Source organism: Odocoileus virginianus, chromosome 4, assembly GCF_023699985.2.
Source record: "Odocoileus virginianus isolate 20LAN1187 ecotype Illinois chromosome 4, Ovbor_1.2, whole genome shotgun sequence".
Taxonomy (NCBI): Eukaryota; Metazoa; Chordata; class Mammalia; order Artiodactyla; family Cervidae; genus Odocoileus; species Odocoileus virginianus.
Window position 1 is genome coordinate 26,406,161 of NC_069677.1, and position 8,215 is coordinate 26,414,375.

General features: G+C 38.8%; 1 pseudogene; it reads right to left on the reverse strand.

Moving 5' to 3' along the window:
* Positions 1 to 4,385: 4,385 nt before the first annotated feature.
* On the reverse strand, positions 4,386 to 7,560 carry LOC110128892 (uncharacterized; annotated as a pseudogene).
* Between the last annotated feature and the right edge of the window lie 655 nt (positions 7,561 to 8,215).

The following is an 8,215-nucleotide window of genomic DNA, read 5'->3' on the forward strand; positions in this document are numbered from 1 at the left end:
ACCATTTGTATCATTTTTTTATTGCCAAATTTGTATTGTCATGAGGATTGATCAACTGATAGACTCTTTTTCTAGTTGGTTATTATCTGTGGCCACTGGGGTTTTTCAGTCCTTGTTCTTGGTACTGTAATTACCTTTTCTGGATCTATTTGACTTAAGTTTCCTGTGCTCTCTCTTTTTTGTACACACAGAAACAAGTACATAGCTGTATGTTAAAAATACACATAAACTTACAGAAGAAGAAATATTCATTTGCACCTATATTTCACTACTTATTAACATAAATAAAATACCATCTTTACAACTACTTTTGTACACCATTTATTTATCTGTTCTTACTTTAAAACATGAAACCCATTGGAAAATTCACCACTATAATTAGAAATAAGCTAAACTCTCTTGGAATATTTTCTGTATGAATCTATATTGCTTCTAAAAATAATAACAGATTGCCCTTACAAGTTCCCCCATGCAGTTAACTTACTCTACATTTGTATCCTTTTGGTTAATGTCCAACATTCAAAGTTTTTTTTTCTTTAACTGAAAGAGTTCTTTTAAATAAGAATGATGTTACAAAATAATAGTTCTAAAAGTACTCATTACAAATGAAGGGGCAAATAGATACATTGCTTTGAATATCACCATTATCAAAAGTACTAGAAAATGTCTACAAAAAGGTGTAGACACTCTGTTGAAGAGCCTCTAGAATTCTTTGAGAGCCTGTAGAAATCTTTGCTCTGGGATATCCAGCTGAATTCTATGTTCATAATATTTGATTATGAAATCTGATTTAATTCAGCTGACTACTACCTACTACTGTGGGCAAGAATCCCTTAGAAGAAATGAAGTAGACCTCATAGTCAACAAAAGAGTCCAATATACAGTACTTGGGTGCAATCTCAAAAATGACAGAATTGTTGCAAGAAGGGGGACCGATTCCAGGGCCCGAAACTGGGCTCTTGTCTAACACTCAGAAGTGAATTGTCCAAGGAGACACATATGCTGACAAAGCAAGAGACTTTAATGGGAAAGGGCACCTGGGTAGAGAGCAGTAGGGTAAGAGAACCCAGGAGAACAGCTCTGCCACGGGCTTGCAGTCTCGGGTTTTATGGTGATGGGGTTTGTTTCTGGGTTGTCTTTAGCCAATCATTCTGACTCAGAGTCCTTCCTGGCGGTGTATGCCTTGTTCAGCCGAGATGGATGCCGGAGAGAAGGATTCTGGGAAGTGGTCGGACATGTGGTGTCTCCTTTTGACCTGTCCTGAACTATTCTGGTTGGTGATGGCTTATTAGTTCTGTGTTCCTTACCAGGACCTCCTGTCATAAAACAATTCATGCAAATGGTTACTGTGGTGCCTGGCCAGGGTAGGTGGTATCAGTCAGTGTGCTTCTCCTAACAGAATGATTTCTGTTCATTTCCAAGGCAAACCATTCAATATCACAGTAATCTACGTCTATGCCCCAACCAGTAATGTTAAAGAAGCTGAAATTAAACAGTTCTATGAAGACCTACAAGACCTTCTAGAACTAACACCCAAAAAAGATGTCCTTTTCATCATAGGGGACTGGAATGCAAAGTAGGAAGTCAGGAAACACCTGGAGTAACAGGCAAATTTGGCCTCGGAGTACAGAATGAAGCAGGGCAAAGGCTAACAGAGTTTTGCCAAGAGAACATACTGGTCATAACAAATACCCTCTTCCAACAACACAAGAGAAGACTCTACACATGGACATCACCAGATATTCAATACCGAAATCAGATTGATTATATTCTTTGCAGCCAAAGATGGAGAAGCTCTATACAGTCAGCAGAAACAAGACCAGGAGCTGACTGTGGCTCAGATCATGAACTCCTTATTGCCAAATTCAGACTTAAATTGAAGAAAGTAGGGGAAAACCACTAGACCATTCAGCTATGAACTAAATCAAATCCCTTATGATTATGTGGTGGAGGTGACAAATAGATTCAAGGGACTAGATCTGATAGAGTGCCTGAAGAACTATGGACGGAGGTTCATGACATTGTACAGGAAGCAGTGATCAAGACCCCAAGAAAAAGAAATGCAAAAAGGCAAAATGGCTGTCTGAGGAGGCCTTACAAATAGCTGAGAAAAGAAGAAAAGCAAAAGGCAAAGGAGAAAAGAAAAGATACACCCATTTGAATGCAGAGATCCAAAGAATTGCAAGGAGAGGTAAAAAAACCTTCCTTAGTGATCAGTGCAAAGGAATAGAGGAAAACAAGAGAATGGGAAAGACTAGAGATCTCTTCAAGAAAATTAGAGATACCAAGGGAACGTTTCATGCAAAGATGGGCACAATAAAGGACAGAAGTGGTATGGACCTAACAGAAGCAGAAGATATTAAGAAGAGGTGGCAAGAATACACAGAAGAACTATACAAAAAAGATTTTCATGACCCAGATAACCATGATGGTATGGTCATTCACCTAGAGCCAGACATTCTGGAATGAAAAGTCAAGTGGGCCTTAGGAAGCATCACTACAAACACAGCTAGTGAAGGTGATGGAATTCCAGTTGAGCTATTTCAAATCCTAAAAGATGATGCTGTGAAAGGGCTACATTCAATAAGCCAGCAAACTTGGAAAACTCAGGAATGGCCACAGGACTGGAAAAGATTAGTTGTCATTCCTATTCAAGAGAAGGGCAATACCAAAGAATGTTCAAACTACCACACAATTATACTCATCTCACATGCTAGCAAAGTAATGCTCAAAATTTTCCAAGCCAGGCTTCAACAGTATGTGAACTGTGAACTTCCTGATGTTCAAGCTGGATTTAGAAAAGGCAGAGGAACCAGGGATCAAATTGCCAACATCCTTTGGATCATAGAAAAAGCAAGAGAATTTCAGAAAACATCTACTTCTACTTTATTGACTATGCCGAAGTCTTTGGCTGTGTAGATCACAACAAACTGTGGAAAATTCTTTAAGAGATGGGAATACCAGACCACCTTACCTGCCTCCTGAGAAACCTGTATGCAGGTCAAGAAGCAACAGTTAGAACTGGACATGGAAAAACAGACTGGTTCCAAGTTGGGAAAGGAGTACATCAAGGCTGTATATTGTCACCCTGCTTATTTAACTTATATGCAGAGTACATCATGAGAAATGCTGGACTGGATGAAGTACAGGCTGGAATCAAGATTTCCAGGAGAAATATCAATAACTTCAGATATGCAGATGACACCACCCTTATGGCAAAAATTGAAGAAGAACTAAAGAGCCTCTTGATCAAATTGAAAGAGGAGAATGAAAAATTTGGCTTAAACTCAACATTCAGAAACCTAAGATCATCTGGTCCCATCACTTAATGGCAAATAGATGAGGAAACAATGGAAACAGTGACAGACTTTATTTTCTTGGACTCTATAATCACTTCCGATGGTGACTGCAGCCATGAAATTAAAAGATGCTTGATCCTTGGAAGAAAAGCTATGATCAACCTAGACATCATATTACCTTGCTGACAAAGGTCCTTCTAGTCAATGCTATAGTTTTTCCAGTAGTCATGCATAGATGTGAGAGTTGGACTATAATGAAAGCTGAGTGCCAAAAAATTGATGCTTTTGAACTGTGGTAACAGTGAAGACTCTTGAGAGTCCCTTGGACGGCCATATCAAACCAGTCAATCCTAGAGAAAATCAGTCCTGAATGTTCATTGGAAAGACTGATGCTGAAGTTGTTGCTCCAATACTTTGGCCACCTGATGCGAAGAACTGACTGCTTAGAAAGATTGAAGGTGGGAGGAGAAGAAGACAACAGAGGATGAGATGGTTGGATGGCATCACTGACTCCATGGACATGAGTTTGAACAAGCTCCAGGAGATAATGAAGGACAGGGAAGCCTGGCATGTTGCAGTCCATGGGGTTGCAAAGAGTCGGACACAACTGAGCGACTGAACTGAACTGATTATTTGATTAAAAACAAGACCCAGATTCTCTTATAGCTGATACCTAGAACTATCATAATCTAATATTACCACAAAAGTAAGTTTTTATTGTTCTAACTTATTCTCTTCTAAGAAAAAATTTTTTTAAACATCTAGTACATTTTATTTGTTAAAGCACTTTCATGCAGACTATATTTCAAGTTTTTGTCAGGGAGATAAAGTAAGTAAATATGAACTTACAATTAAATCACTTATCATTTCCCTTCATATCACTAACCAAAAAAATACAATAGAATAAATGCAAAATCACAATAGCAATAAAATATAAACCATCTAGGAACTAACATATTGAATGCACAAGACCCTTAAAGATAAAAGTAAAGCTTTTAATAATAAAGATATTATAATTGGATATTCTTAATAAAAAAAAAGGAATCTTGACCCCACCTCACACCCTACACACACACACATGATGATTTATAAATCTAAGTGTAAAAGGCAATACAATGAAGCTTCTAAAATAATATAGGAGGGTTTCTTCATGAGCTTGAAAAATGCTATCTATAAAGAAAAAAAGATAAATTGGACCAAATTAAAATTAACAACCTTCTCTACATCAAAGGCCACCATTAAAAGAGTGAAAAGCCACAAATCGAAAGATTGTAATACATATATTTGATAATAATGCATACCCAGAATATACATAGTCCCACAGTTTAATGAGGCAAGACAATTCAACTCTAAAAAGGGTTAAATACTTAAATAGGCAGTTTATGAAAGAAGAATGGTCATCAAACTGACAAGAAAGTACTCAGTTTCATTAATACCAGGAACATGCAAAATAAAACCATTATATGATATCACTATACACTTATTAAAATGGATAAAATGCAAAAGTAAGTGTTGATGAAGATGTGGAACAACTAGAACCCTCATGCTGGAATTGTAAATGGGAACAACTATGATACAACTTAGGGATGAAACTACAACAACAAACAACTATTTTGGAAAACTTCTGGCCGTATCTAGTAAAGCTGACTACAGGCAAACTAAAGCAAAGGCAAACTCCACAACCTAGCACTTTTAGTCATAGACCCAACAGAAGTACATACACTTGTTCACCAAAAGATATTTACAAGAATGTTCATAGCAGCACTATTTTTAGTAGTCCCAAACTGGAAACAACCCAAATATATATCACAGTGGGTAAATTGTGGTATATTCATACAATGGAATACTACAGAGCAATGGGAGTAAACAAACTCAACTACATACAACAGAATAGGTGAATCTCACAAAGACAATGTTGAGTGAATGATGCCAGACTCAAGTATATACTGCATGATTTCAATTTTATAAAGCTCAAAAATAAGCTAAACAGAAATCAGGACAGTGGTAATGGAGGACAGAGGGGATAATGTAGGCTTAGATAAACACTAGGAGGGTAGGTAAGGGTGGCTGCTAGAGTTCTCATGTTTTCTTATTTGGGTGCTGCTTACATAGGGCTTTCCAGGTGGCTCAGTGGTAAAGAATCTACCTGCTGATGCAGGAGATGTGGGTTCCATCTCTGGGCCATGAAGATCCCTGGCAACCCACTCCAGTATTCCTGCCTGGGAAATTCCATGGATGGAGGGGCCTGGCAGGTTACGGTCCCAGGATCGCAAAGAGTTGGACATGACTGAGCAACTGAGCGCACACATACACCGCTTACATAAGTGGGTTTACTTTGTTAAAATTAGTCAAGGTGTATACTTACAATCTGTACACTTTATTATATCTATTAAAAGTTTAGATGAGAGAGAAAAAGGAAAACATTCTGGATTCTAGATCTCAAAAGAAGCAGAACTATAAATGAAAATTTTTAACTTAAAAATCACTAAAAGGGACATAAATGAAAATCTAAAAAATTGGTGAAAAAATGTTTATGGTTGGGATAATTTAAGATTAAGATAAGTGGACTCTCTAAATATGTAAATTCAATATAATTTCATAATGACTTTTGAGGAATTCAACTAATATTCTAAAACATATACTGAATAATAAAGGTGAATAAACAGCCAAGACAATTTTGAAAAACAAAAGCAGAGAAGAGTCCTTATCAAATATAATGAAATACTACAAAATGTGTTTCTGTGACAGAAGCAGACTAATGGGATACTACAGAAGCAGACCCACATATATAAGAAGTTAAGGAAGAACGGGTTGTTTAATAAATAATTGTTGGGAAGACTGAACCTTTTCTAATAAGACTAATAATGAAGGTGGCTCCCTACCTTAAATCAAATTAAAAGGTAAATACCATACAGTTGAAATACCTAAACTGAAATACCTAAAAAAGAAGCTATAAGGCAAACTGAAGAAAAATGATTCAAAGTGCACAAACCACAAGATGAAAAACTGTGGACTAAGAGAATTTGTTCAACAAAACACAGCATAAACAAAGTTAACTGGATGACTTCTTTCACAGTTTATCAACAGCTACTTACCTGGAAAGATGAGAGAATCTGTATATCCTTCCATGTGAGCCCTTGTGATTTGTTCAGGCTGTAGGGTAAGCTTTCTTTTAATCAACCCAAGGAGGATCAGAGTGACCAAACAAAGCAAGTTCTAACGGCAGGAAGCGGAAACGCGATGCTCGGGAAGTTCCTTTCTGCGCGGTCCCTGCTGTCGCTGGAGGGTCCTGGGGCAGCCCTTCAAAGTAGGTGCTCTCCAACAAGTCGGCTAAGACAGGCTGACCCCGGAGCTTTTGCAGTCTCTCCCCTATGGCACTGGTCAGGTCTCCGTAAGCCTCCACAAGGTTGGCACGTTCAATGATAGCAAAAGGAGACCTCACTTCTACACTGGTTTCCCGGTAATTGGCGAGGCCAGCATTCCCACGGGGCTCACGAATTCGTGCCAGTAGACTATCTGGACGTAAAACTTCTTAGCATCATCTGCCCACATATCTCTAGTGACCCCAAGCGCACGAGCTTTATAATGTCCTACAATTGCTCCATCCAGACTTGCATGATTTATACTGTACAACCGCACGCGGGTTAGTCCTCAAAACAGGATTTTGTCATTGAGCCACATGAACAGAAAAAAAAAAAAGAGTCCACGTCCACCTGAGCAATGGTCCTGTCCCTCAGACACTTTTCAAGGTGACAAACATCTGACAAAACCGCAACTCGCGGATGCCACCGATGCCGGGCTCCGTGTCCACTGGTTTTAGATAGCCGTTTCCTTTCTGGTAGCAGGCCAGTTGCTTTCAAGAGAGATTTATTCCCCAAAACGACAGAAGAAAGAACCAAGGGCTGAAAAGACTCTCCGTGCCAGCAGACTGCACAGCTGGGCAGGCGCTCAGCTGATCACCCTCCTGATGAGCCCGGAGGGCGCGCGCGTGCCGCCAAGCTTTGACAAGCCTGCGCACTGCGCCCCTCGGTCTCCCCGGACGCCTTCTAAATGTCTGTTTCCGTGCCATAATGAACTCTGCCCTCCATACTCTCAACTGTTCTAATGAACCACAATTGTTATTATATTTTGGCTTGGATGTTTGAATCATCACAGTATTATGAGTAGCAGTTCTTTCAGTTGGATCTGTTGTCATTTCACCACATGCTATCATCTTAGAAAAGTCTTGTTCTTCTATAACCATAGGACGTTCCGTCACCATCCTATTTGTTTCTGTTCTAAAACATGGATCTTCCAAGGAGTCCTGGTTCATTGGAGTGTGATTTGAAACTTATGAGGATTTATGATGGCAAGCTGTGTACACAGGTGCTGCTGCCTCAGCAGGTGAAAGGCTTTTAATAGAAAGGCTGGGAAATACCATTTTTAAAAGTGTGCGCTCTTACATCGGATTTCTTTCTAAATGAAAATATTTTAATAATATAAATTCTTTTGCTGCAGTGGCAATATGGGTCGAATTGCATGAATGGATTTCATAAGCCAAGGCTTGCTTCTTTTCAGAATCAATATTCTCTGAGATGCTGGTCTAGTGAGAGAGTCATGTGCACTAATTAGACACATGTCTGAGGTTAAGACTGATCCTACCTTCTCTGAATCTTCAGTGAGTGGGTACTGACACAGAGCATTGAAATGGGTCTTTCCACAGGCCATCCCTTGAAGACATAATCTGTTAATGCCTCTTTCCTAATTTCTTGGAGCATCTTTGATCCTATTCTTCCCAAGGACTGATTGTTCACTTTTTCATTAGAGTCTGTAATTTATTTTTTATAATTGTTATTGTTATGTTGCTTAAGTTAACCAGAGTCTGTTTCTGTCATCTGCAACCAAATAATCCTAAGTAATGCACTTTTCTTTGTGGG